Source organism: Hipposideros armiger, unplaced genomic scaffold (genome assembly GCF_001890085.2).
Source record: "Hipposideros armiger isolate ML-2016 unplaced genomic scaffold, ASM189008v1 scaffold_171, whole genome shotgun sequence".
NCBI classification, from domain to species: domain Eukaryota; kingdom Metazoa; phylum Chordata; class Mammalia; order Chiroptera; family Hipposideridae; genus Hipposideros; species Hipposideros armiger.
Window position 1 is genome coordinate 280,823 of NW_017731521.1, and position 12,940 is coordinate 293,762.

Below are 12,940 nucleotides of genomic sequence, written 5' to 3' on the forward strand. Positions count from 1 at the left end.
TCTTTGTCTCAATGTTGTTATTTCAGTTGATATTATGCTTCGTTTTGGAATTACAAGGATAAATGGACCAAATATCATCTTTGTAGTCATTTTATTTGAGATGGGGGGGAGGGTTTAAAATATGAGACAGAACAATATTCAAATTTTAAAATCTGCTGGTCAGTACCAGCATCTATAAAGGGCTTTTCTAACATTTGAACAGCTTGGTGATGCATCTTGATATTATCATTTTAAAACTACCTTGAGGGGGAAATGGCTTCTTTTTTTCCTTCAGTCCCTATTCTCAAAAGCGCCTTCCCACCTCGTTTGTAATTTAATGGCATTTTACATTTTTAAGATGAAGAAAACAGAGACATGCCATTGTTTGTGAAGAATCGATACAAAACCTAATTTTTCTAGGCTTTGAATCTCCTGATTAAATAATGCCAATCCATGCACCACTTGAGAAACATGTTTTAACGTCAATTTTTATTCCTGATAGTCTACCCCAAATTCATGGTGAATGACAAAGATATTCTTAGAAGTGGGATTTTCTGCAGCCCACCACGCGGCCCTTCAGATGTCCCTGTGGCCACCATCACTGATCCCAAGCTGCAGGAGATCCACCCAGGGAGGAGCCAGTGGTCTCCCCTGTAACTGGGCAGCAGCACCTCCCTCCCGGGGTCCCAAAGCCTAGGTTGGTATTTCCCTGAGTCCAATGTATTAAAGTCTCAGTGCAGTTTCTCTGTTTGGTCCACCTCCTGGAAGCCAGGCTGGTTCTGGTATTAATTAAACAGAGTTCACTTGAATACAACATTCCAACTATCTATAAAATCCCCAGAATGTCCAAATAAGTCCCATAGTCTTCATGTGCTTCCTGGGACACTCTAGGAGAGAAAAGTATGAAAACCAATTTTTTTTAAATGTTTACTTCATTTGGGCTGCTGCTTTTCTTATCTTCTACTTTTAATTACTTCCCATAAATCATTTGCTTGGGCTTCAAACACTGTCCTTCATCTTATATTTTCCAGGTTCATGATGAGTAGTCTTGGTCTACTATTAATAATGTCAATCCTAAAAGAAAAATAATAAACTACAAAGTTTTTATTTGGCCGTTGGAACGTGTCGTAGGTCTACTACGTGTTCTCTAAGTAATTTATGCCTTCCAGCTATCATAGAATTTCCTCAGATCTTCGAGTTAAGAGTAGAAGCAATAAGAAGACGCTCTTATGGTCTTAGAAATAATCGTTCCAATGTATTGGCAGGATTTATTTGAATGTCTTTAATTTTGATATTAACATCGGCATAAATCTATTTTTGCTACCAGATGATAGCTATTTTCACGTGTTCAGTTTTCTTCTGCATGATATTAACCTGGGACTCAGTGTCAGCCTTTATTTTTCTGTGTTGGAAATATGTATCCCATAAGTACCTGCAAATCATGACAGTCTGAAATGCAAACCATTTTTGGAGACTCTGGTTTGGAAGAATGAAATGATCAGAAGTTGCTAATTTATTTTATTAGTGATGATTTTATCTTCCTCTGTTACCCTCAGAGGATACTATTTTTTTTAATGGATATTTGTAAATCTTCCATCTAACCATTTATAAGATTCTTTTCTGTTTAAATCCCACCCATCTCCCTATGCCTCCCCCAAAAGACTAATTTGTTGATCCCCCTCATGTAGCTAGTTGACTGTGAATAAATAACGTGGAAAAGGCTACCTTTGTCTTTGGGGGTTTTTTTTGTTGTTTTCTTTGTTTTTTTTTTTCAGATCGATGGGTTTACATGGCTGCGGAAAAGGGACAAAGCAAGGCTCTTTTGAGGAAGAAACACACCAGGTTACCCCAAGTGGTGGGGGTTGGAAGTAATATCCTGGGACATAAAGAAACTTGGAAACCATAAGCTGCCGTACTTTTCATTCCAACATTTCCCAAGTGTTCTACAAATGTAGGTCCCCCAGCCCTTAGCACTGAGAACCTGAGGCAGCTGGAACCCCAGACAGCCCCCGAGGGCCCCTTCTGTTTATCCCAGCATGCTGTGGACATAGCATTATTTTCTGTGTGTGCTAACAGAACAAAGGAAAATGCTTCCTCTTCATACCAATTTAATGGCCCTTACAAATGACTGACTCATCTCCTCCCACACCTAAGGTGTGTCCTTTGCAATGCCAAAAACACTCTTAGCTTTCACTAAAGTTCCATGGGATTCAGTTAATATATTTGTGATGTTATACAATGCACAGAATTGCAGAGTGACACACAGAAAGTCATATCTGTGCATCCCTAAAAACACTAAAGAGACAACCAAAAGCAATTCATGAACCTCGGTTGGATTCTGGCTTAAAAGAAAATAAAAATAAACTATAAAAGATACTTTGAGGACAATTAGTGAAACTTACATATAAACAATGAAATTATTGCTAATTTTTAAAATTATTTTTTATTGTGAAATACACATTTTTTAGAATTAGTTTCAGCTGTACAACACAGTGCAATAGTTATACTTTTTACCCCTCGAGGTGACAACCCCCCTCCCCATTATTGCTAATTTTTATATATGTATTGTGATACAGCCTGTTGACCTGAATCAATTATGCTATCGAAGGAAGACTATTTTCCAGCATTATTCAAAATAATGTGTTATGCACACTACAGGGGATCTTTAAAGGCAATCTCAGAATATTTTAACATGCTGGCCATCATTGGAATAGGAACTAAAGCATCCTAAGGCATCAACTTTGAGGAGACCATAAAATTTGGAGATACAAATTCCAAGCCATGAGATTATAAGCTTAGTTTTATTATTTTCTAGTCATACCGATGGAATACCAGCATTAACACAGTTAATGTCCATCAGTGACCAGCAAATCAGGACATCACTGTCCTAGTTGACGCAATTAAAGGTGTCTTATTATGGATGTGTTAGTTGGGGCCTCTGCAGGAAACAGACTCCAATGCCTATTAGAGTTCAAGAGACTTACATGAAGGGGCTACTAGCAGAGCTATTAGCAGGTTTAAGGCCCATTAGCTACAGCTGGAAATTGTTCCGGCCCCAGAAGGGAAGAACCATCGGGAGCTGTAGTTGTGCAGGGACATGTGGCCTCTGCCAGAATGTCCAGACCGGGGTAAGTGAGCACTATCTCAACCTCTGTCCCCTCCAGCCTCCATGGTCCCTGGAAGCCCCAGTGAGCACAGGGAGCTGCCCCTGCCCCCGCCCCCACCCCCTCAGTGTAGTTCTGAGAGCTCAGCCCTGGGCAGGGGGAGGGCCCAGAAAAGCAAAAACAAGCACCTGGACCTTATATTCACCAGAATAGTTCACATCTCAGCTTCCAGAGGAATCTGCAGTAAGGAATAAATAGGCTTAAGAGCCATTTTTTTTTTCTTTTTGGAGAGGTTAGAATTTGTTAAATTACTTTGGCTCACAATTATTTTACCAAGGATGAATTAACTGTGCTTTTAAAAAATCTTTGGCTCTCCATGATATTATTGTTGTAACATTTTTAATGAGCCAAGGGCAGCCTCTCTTCCTTATTAAATCCCAGAAACAGCAGACTGGGAAAGATATATCAACTTCAGCAGTGATTCTCAAATTTGGCTAATGTCCTGGGGGTAATGTTACACACTCCCGCATGCGCACATAAACACACCCTCCCACCCTACCCCCCGGGTGGTGCAGACGCAGACAGCCCCACCACATATTTTTTGTCCAGCCTTTGCTTGCCACTGAGCCAGAACACCACTTTCTAATTTCATGATTGTTCTAGGACTCTAAAAGTGGCATGTTGGCAATAGCTGGGTGTTCCTTTTCATGAAATGCTGTATATTGCTTTTGTATTGTCTTTGAAATGTAAAGATGGGGTCCTGTCACCTCTTCCCCCTGTGACACCTCAGGGGTACTTGAAGAGGGGCTTGACAACAGGAAGCAGCCAGCAGTGGCTGTGATGGATTCTTTGAAAAGGACTTACTGGGCCAGGATGGTCCCAGACACTGGGAATCCTCAGTCCTCCGTGTTGAGGAGCTTTGAGTCTGGAGGGAAGCCGGTGGGTTAGTCAGCAACCACAGTGTGGCCAGAAGGCTCCGGAACAGAGGGTGCCCAGGTGATGAGGGGAGAGGAGGTGGAACTCAACCAAGCTGCAGTCTGACAGGAACTGAGAGAGGGCATAGACCTCAGAGACAGTGACAAGAATGAGAGAACGTGGCAACCAGAGAGGGCTGGGGGCAGGGGTGGACGTGCCACACATGAATCACACATGGTTCCTCTCCATGCCAGTTAAGCCACCACACTGCTTCCCAACTAGTGTCACAATGAAATTTTTAATGTGTCACAATATCCGCTGTTTCCCCAGCCAGGAGCCAGGAGACAAAGGGTGAGAAATGAAGGCAGACAGCGCTCAGATGCCTACGGGGACCAGAGGAGGCTAAGGAAATCGCGCCCCAGAACCCCACTCTGCTCTGTCTGCTGCAAGGTCACATAAGCCACCACCTCCAGTGTCTCCCCCACTAATATATCCAAACAGTCTTAGTGAGGGGGAGAGGGCCAAGCCTGAGAAACCTGAAAGGTTGATCATCAATCCAGAGTGACTGAGCCTTAGCAGAGCAGATTGTCTAAATGATCTAATTGGACTGAGTTTGCTTATTTAAAATTCTTATTGTGGTACAATATACGTAAAAATTCACCATTTTAACCATTCTTAAGTGTACAGTTGAGTGGCATCAACTGGATTTCCATGGTGTGACCATCGCCGCTATCCACCTCCAGAGCTTTTTCATCGTCCCGTACTGAAATTCTGTACCCATTTAGACTAAGTTTTAAACAAAGTTGGACCTTGAGTTCATTTTTGCTTGCTGACCAATAGGGGAAGGTCTCGTGCGAAAGACCAGATCAGTTCCTGACAAGGTGAAAGCATTATGTTTTTCTCACTTGTGAGCTACAGTGTGCAACCCCACTGCAGAAGCCTCCCACCAGCGCCATTTGGGCAACCTCCAGGTAGCAGAATAGTCCTCTGAGGACCAGACGTTAAAAATGGCTTGACCAAATTCTCACAACTCATTCATAGCGTTATTGGGATATAAGTGTGTGTCTGACTTGTTTCCAAATCCAGCTCCTTCTGCTAGAGAATGAGATGCAAANTGACATTTCAAAGGTATGTTATCTTAGATGCAGAAAAACAATAGACAGGCTCACTGAAGGTAAAGACTGACCTTTGTCAAGGAAGCTACAGGCGTAGGAAGTACCTGCCACAACCTGCTTTCAGTTAGGAATTTTTACATTCAGAGCATCCTATGTGGTTACTTTTGGTCCCTGATTTTGTAAGGCCTGCCATGCTGGCCTTCCCTGAGCTTTAGTACGCGGCCCCTTTTTCGTTCACAGAGTTTAACCTTCAGTTTTCAGATGAAATACATGGGGCGGAAGAGGTAGAGGGACCATGCTGGCAGCAAGGCCAGCTGGGGGCAGCCTTGGGACATGGGTGCCCCGGTCTGCTCTTTCTACTACCTGCCTTTAATCTCTCTTTTGTTGATGATGACACTGATAATTTATTGATGGGTGAGAACCGACTCTTTGGAGAATCTATATGATCTGTAGCAACAGCCAGATGGTCCTTAATAAAACATTAATAAGGCAAAAGCAGATGGCATTAATAAAGTATTATACAAACATACCCGAGAGCCATCAAAAGCATTTTTTCTGGACTTCCTAATAATGGAGAATTTATCAGACAAGCCATAAGAAGAGAAATATCAGCCTCTAAATTGTGATCTGAGAAAAATGTTTTTGGTTTTTGTAGATCTTTTTAACAATAAAAGATTTTAAATGTAGCTTTATCCCAGATTTCTTAGCCCTATAATAACTGTGTTTTGTGACAATTTTAGAAGAAATGACAAATGTCGTGACGTGGAATTAACTCCTGGTCATTCACAAAAGGTGAAAGCATTCACAGACTCTACAAAGGAAGTTTTAATTAAAGTTAGGGCAGAGAGAGAATGCCCATGGAAGTGTCCAAAGATGACGACTGCCTCGGGTGGTAAGGAGAGAAACACTTGGAGTCTAACTTCAGGTTAGCTTTTTCTTATATAGAAAACGGGGAGTCGGTCAGGCAGGTTTGAGGGCTGACATCCTTCCTGGGGTCTGGTCTTTTTGAAGAAGATGTTATTCTTGGACTCTGGACTTGGACTCAGCCATCGAGGCCTGGGACTTTAATGTGTCACCAGTAAAAACTGCAAGAAGTTGTAAATTGGATTGCAGTGTCTGGGCTCCTGAGGATTAAGAAATTGTTCTTTTCCAAGTTAGGATGTTGATAATTAATGAGGTATAGGCAGCACTGAGAAAGAGAACAGAGTTCTTCAGTTAATCAGGGAGGGGAGAAACAAAGAGAAAACAGATGAATATCAGGNGGAGGAGATGGAGGGTGAACAAGGCCTGGACGTCCCTCATAACTCAGACCGGTACAAGATACGAGCCTCTCAGAAAGACAGGAGTTTCCCACCCTAAAGAAAGCAGGACCATTTGTGTATAACCTAGACCCCACACACTTTCCAAAGAGATTTGTGTATCTAAGAGACACACACCTATGTAAACAGGGAAATTCAAGATAAAAAGAAACCAGAATCCATGAAGGAAAAGCAAGGAGGTAGTTCTCCTGAGAATAAGGAAAGACGTGGGTATGGCATTGGAGCCTCCTGGTAACCCCAGGAAGTAGGAATCACAGTTTTCCATAGCCAACAAAGGGAGTTATACCAAATCAGAAGGAGAGGACAAGATTCTAGGAAGTTTATTCCAGGGCACGTTTTTATCTTTATTATCTGTAAGCGCCCTAGTGCAGCAAAATCCAAGGGCCCATGCCATCAATATTTCAGAAGACACAGAAAGGTTCTTTGAAGGGGGGCGAGGGAGGGAGCTATCCTGACAAATTACAACATAACCATGACAGTTAATTAGTCTTAAAAGTCCTTTAGATCTGCATAATATCTCTGAAACTGAGAGTCTTCATAGAACACGGAAATAAGAACTGATTACAAATCAGTAAATGGAAGAACAATATGAATTGCCATCAAGTGTGAACACAATTAAAATGAACTAGTCATAAACCCTATTAAAATGATGGCCACGGATATGTGGATTTATGATTTGCACTAAAATGTGAAAGAATAAATAATAGCACTCTCTCTTAAGCTATCAAACTTAATTTTTTCAATGTGCTTCAGGTACTGGCTATATAATTTGAGATGTCTAAATCATAAAACAGAATTATAGCCCAAATGATTTAAACAGTGACGTAAAACTAAACACTAAGTTAGTTTTTACCCAAGAGCTTATAAGCTCTGCCTGAACAGAATTGAGTTCATGAAGAAAATAAGATTAAAAAATTTTTCTATTGTCTTTGATGAGTTTCCAGGAGACTACAGACAGGCTTTTCAGGAATGGAGGTGGGAGAGAGAAAAGTTTAGCCTGTTGTTGAGTGCTGGCTTGCATACCACCTCTGCCTGCTGCCTGCCAGACTAGCATGGCAGCCCAGGGTTCAAGGGCATGGTGTCCAATAACTATGCAATCCCATAATGTAGCCAGCACCCACCGCGTCCCTGTAGGTCCTTAGATGTTATTGGGTGTTTCATTGTTTGAAATAACCCAAGTCCCTCCCAATTAGATTCTTTATCTCTTAAATCAAGTCTCCTGTCATGGCCTCTTTTTTAAGTAAAAGAGGCATCAGCATACAGGAGAGGCAGCCATACCGAAATAACCATCTGTGTTCTAGTGACCTGGGTATCTGAAAAATTACTGAACCATGGAAATCCATTCCTAAAATCCCAACAGCCTTTGCAAAGCCACAAAACCAAGTTATTCATGGAAACTACTGGCATCTGATTAGGACTTCCATGAAATCAACAGCTATTATTTATTAGGCACCAAATATATATCTAATTGCTTAACTTAGAATTGGTGTAGAGAAAAGATCTAGTTGGTGACACCCCATTGTCATGTAAGGTCCTCCCCAGACTGCTCTCAGCCTCTCTCTCCAGTCTCAGCTCCCTGCTCCAGCCCCAAACTCTACCTACCTTGGAGTATGCTATTCTCTCTCCCCACCCATCCCAAATCTTACCAGTTCTTTGTCCATTAGGTCCCAGGCCACAGCCAGGATGGTTTTTACCAGCCCTCCCATGCAAAATCTCCTCCCCTGTCCTTCTAGGTTTTTGGTCCATAGCACTGCATTTGTGCTTCTGACCCAGAATTTAAAAGTTTGAAGTAATCTTAGAGATTGAGTTGTCNGCAGCAGGTTTGGGTTGTTCCAACTCCACACGTTTGAACGAAGAAATAACCAGCTCTTGACTGTCTCCTGGGAGAGACCCTCCAAGGCTTTGGAATAGCTCTCCTGAAAAAAAGTGGTTCTGTATTTCTGGGACTTTGGGCCAAGCCAGATAGTTTATGCTAAAAAAGTGAGTTATGGTAGGAGCTTTTGGCCATGCTCTATCAGTGTGCCCTCTGGAGAGGCTGGAGACTAAGTAACTAGGGTCAGCCACACCGCGCTCCATGCCTACGTGACCGACCCTGGACGCCAAGGCTTCCCTGGCTGACTGCGCTCAGAACATGTTGTCCCATATGGTTGCAGGGCTTCATGTGAGAAATCCTCCCCTGTCCCCCTCATCCCCGCGGCCATGGGCCCTGTCCTGCTCAGCCTACCTGTGAAGTTTCCCTTCCTTGACCCCACAGCCCTGCTCAGGTCAGGCCTGCGTCAGTTCTTGCCTGGCCAAATGGAGCCCCTGCCCGTAGTCCCAACTCCTTCCCATCCATTCTCTAAGCTACAACCAGAGTGATTTTTCTAAACTCTAGTCCTATCATTAATCTCTTTATAATCCTTCTCTGCTCAAACACCTGAGCATGGCGTGTATGGAGCACAGTCCTCACAAGCCCAGCCTTTGGAGTCAGAGAGACAGGTTGGAACCCTGACTCTGCTATTCAGAGCATCAGTTTCCTCAGTTTCAAACTAGAGTTAACCCACAAGGGTTGTTGTGAGGGTCACTGGTGGCTGCCATGTACTGAGCCCTCATTTTGTGCCATTCACAAGTCCAAGGCTCCCTTAACGTCCCCACTTTACCTAGGAGGAAACTGACACTCAGCTTAGGTAACTTGCTCACAGTCGCAATCTCATACCTGATAAAGCCAGGACTCAAATGCTCTTAGCCTCTAAGCTAGCAGCTCTCAGAAAATGGTGTGGGCACTCCTGGAGACCCTTCAGACCCATTCAAGGGGAGTGCAAGGACTAAAATATTTTCATAATATGAAGACATGATTTGCCTTTTTCACTTTCTTTCTCTCACAAGTGTACACTGGAGTTTCCCAGAAGCTATCAATACGTGACATGTGAGAGTGCAATAGGCTAATACAGAAGCAGACTGAGAATCCAGCTGTCTTCCTTTAAGCCAGACACTGATGACATTTGCAAAAACATAAACCCAAGCTATTTTTTCCTCTATTTTTTGTTTGTTTGTTTGTTTTGGAGACTCTAGTCATACTTCATTAATACACATTTTTTATTTGAATATATAATGAGTTTATTATCAATATTTCAAATGAACTAATGTTTCTAAATTTCTCAATATGAATTTCTAATACAGTAAATACCGATAGATATAACTTAAGTAAATAAAAGCTCTGTGGGGTTGTCTATAATTTTTAGGAGCATCAAGTTTGTTTTTTTAAAGTGTGTGGTGTTTAAGAGCGTACAAGGTCTGACAATAAAGTTTGCAAACTTGTTGCAATGATGTTGCTAACCTTTTTTGATATCAGAAGGATTATTAATTATGAATTTGTACCAACTGGACAAACAGTTAACCAAGTTTACTATTTGGAAGTGCTGAAAAAGCTGTGTGAACAAGTTAGACGACCTGAACTTTTCGCCGACAATTCATGGCTCTTGCATCACGACAATGCACAGCTCACATGACACTGTCTGTGAGGGAGTTTTTAGCCAGTAAACAAATAATTGTATTGGAACACCCTCTCTATTCACCTGATCTGGCCCCCAATGACTTCTATCTTTACCAGAAGATAAAGGAAATATTGAAAGAAAGACATTTTGATGACATTCAGGACATCAAGGGTATAGGACGACAGCTCTGATGGCCATTCCAGAAAAAGAGTTCCAAAACTGCTTTGAAGGGTGGACTAGGCTCTGGCATTGGTGCTTAGCTTCCTAAGGGGAGTACTTCTAAGGCGACCATAGTGATATTTAGCAATGAAGTATATAGCGCTTTTTCTAGGATGAGACCGTGAACTTAATTGTCTAACCTCGTATTTGGTTTTGAGACCAAACAGTGGGATAAATGCAGCACTAAGCACTAAACTGCACATGATATATGTAAATTGCTTATCTTAGTGCCTAATGGAGAATGAAGGCTCAATAAATGGTAGTTTTTACTATTTTATAGGGCACTCTGGATGGATAATAAATTTACTGCCCTGTGACTACTCTAAGCCTTACTTCTCACCACTTCCGCACAGGCCCTGTTCTCTCCTGTTTCACTGAAATGCCTGTAGTCTCAGATCCCCAAGCCATTGCACGCTCTCTTCCTGTTTGACAAACGTCTCTCCTGCCGTGTCTGCCTAAGTCACACCTTCTCCTTAACGCTCAAGCATCTACATCTTTTAGGAGACTTCCTTGAGTAATCACTACAGCTCTAACTCCCTGTCCAGTGATGTTCCCATTGATCCCTACTGACTCGGGCAGGAAGTCATTGGAGGTTTTGTTGATTTCCTTGGAAACGGATTAGAGAGAGGAAGATTTTGTTGCTGCCCATTGTGTACGCTTGAGAAAGAGGCCGTCTTCCTGGTACACAGCTATTTCCCCATCACTAGAACAATATACTTTGCAAGAAAGATCATGGACTTGGCCAGTGCCTCCCAAAATGTGGCCCCTGCTCCCTGGTCACCGAGGTGCAGGGAAATATGCAGATTCCTGCTCCCACCTACGACCCACTGAGTCAGGCTCCCTGGGGACAGGGCCTGAGAATATGATGACTTAAAGCGCAGTCTTGTGTCGATGTGGTGACTTTATATACAGCTGACTCTGAGAACCACCCTTCTATGATCTAGTAGGTTTCAGAAGAGCCAGTGTGCCATCTACTAGGGGGACAAAGATGCCTGAGACACTGTTCTGCTCCCTGTGGAGCGCATGTTCTCTGGAAGAATTATATTACAATGAGAGAGCAAATGACCCACAATGAATATTGACTGTGCATGGAAATGTAACCAAGGGAGGAGTTGGCTCTATTGCAAAGGGGTTCATGGAGGAGTTTACAGGACGTGTGACATTTGAGTTGGCTTGAATGGTCATTTTTAGGCAGAGGAGGACAACAAGGGTATTCTGGGCAAGGGGGAGGGCATGCGCAATGAAAAAGAAGCAGGAAAGTGTGTGGCACAAACGGGGAAGGGCACAAAACCATCCGGCACCCTTTGCTTTGATGTTATGTTCAACCAAGAAACTTTCTGCATATTAATGTGGCTATTTAGCTGCCATGTGCTGACTATGGTGAACACGCGTTTTCTGGCTACTGGAGAGACAGTTGTGCATCCTGCATTACAGATCAATAAACTGATATCCCAGTTTATAAATTAACCCTTGGCTAGGGCGTATCAATACCCCAGAACGTGTCAGGTGTCAGAGTTAACGGTCTAACCTGTGACATTAAGGCCCTCGATGTGATTTCACAAGGCACGAGCTGCCATGTGAGGTCTGCCAGAGAACCATTTGAGCTCTCGGGCCTCCAGGAGGGCACACTGACTTAGCAATGGGCACGGGGTACAGTTCTGGCCATGGGATGAGGGGAGAAATCTGCTGGCAGCTTTGGGAATGTTTTCCACAGTCTCACAAAAGGGACTAAGGAGAGAACAGTCTTCTTTCCAGCCTTGGACTGTTGTTTGAATGGGTTGTTTCTGCAGTCACCCTCCCACCGGGAAGAGGCCAGATTGAGGACACCACCAGGGGGCTGAGGATGGCAGTGAGAAATGGGGACAGGAACTGGGGTTTTGATGATATCGCTGAGTCGCTCAGTCTGCCACCCTGGAGCTGCTGTACCTCTGCACGGCTCGATATGTGAAGTGACAAATGTCTTTATTTGTTAGGCCATTTTTTGTTGGATTTTCGGGTGGGTTTTTTTTCAGCTGAATGCACAGTAATGACACTCCACCCACACAGACACACACAGACATAGCATGCCACGTGCCGCTGACTCAATCTAGGAACCAAAATTAAGGCATCACAGGGGATGTAGGAGCAGCCTTACTCCTAGACTTTCAGAAACTGGGATGTATTCATGGAACTAGAAAACTACCCAGAATCCCACTTACTTCTGTAAATACGATGGTCTTTTCCTCCTCCAGGACAGGCTAATCCCCCTCCTCAGCACCTCTCCGCCTCTACATGTACCAATCTGTGATTACCAACAACTTCCTTCCCCGAGCGCCTCGTCGCTCTCACGGCTTCCGCTTGCTCATTGCTTCTGCTTCCTAATTTCTCTCTGGCTATCTTTCAGCTTCTGCTGCTGCCTAACTTCATGTATCCTACATTTCAGTTCTTCTAGAAAAGGGTCAGATCCTGTAGGTAAGGCTGTCATGTCAGGCCATCTTATTAACTGCTGACAACACTTAATTGCACCTGGGTCATCGGTCCACCCAGCTGGGGCCTCGGTGGAGGGTCACGTGGTGCCGGTATGACAATTGTTGCAGAAAGAGTCACTTGGAAGGGGGTTGTGGAGTATGGTAGTCATTGTCAAGTATGTATCATCTGTTCAGTATTATGGCAGCTTGCCAGATGCCCCTCCTAAATTTATTTTCCTTGTAATCCAAAATAATAGAAGCTGTGGTTGGGCACATAGTTACCTAGCTAATGGCATTTCCCAGACACCTGCTAGGTGTGTCCATGTGACTATATCCCGAGTATAAAGCTGTGAGCAGGGGTGTTATGTG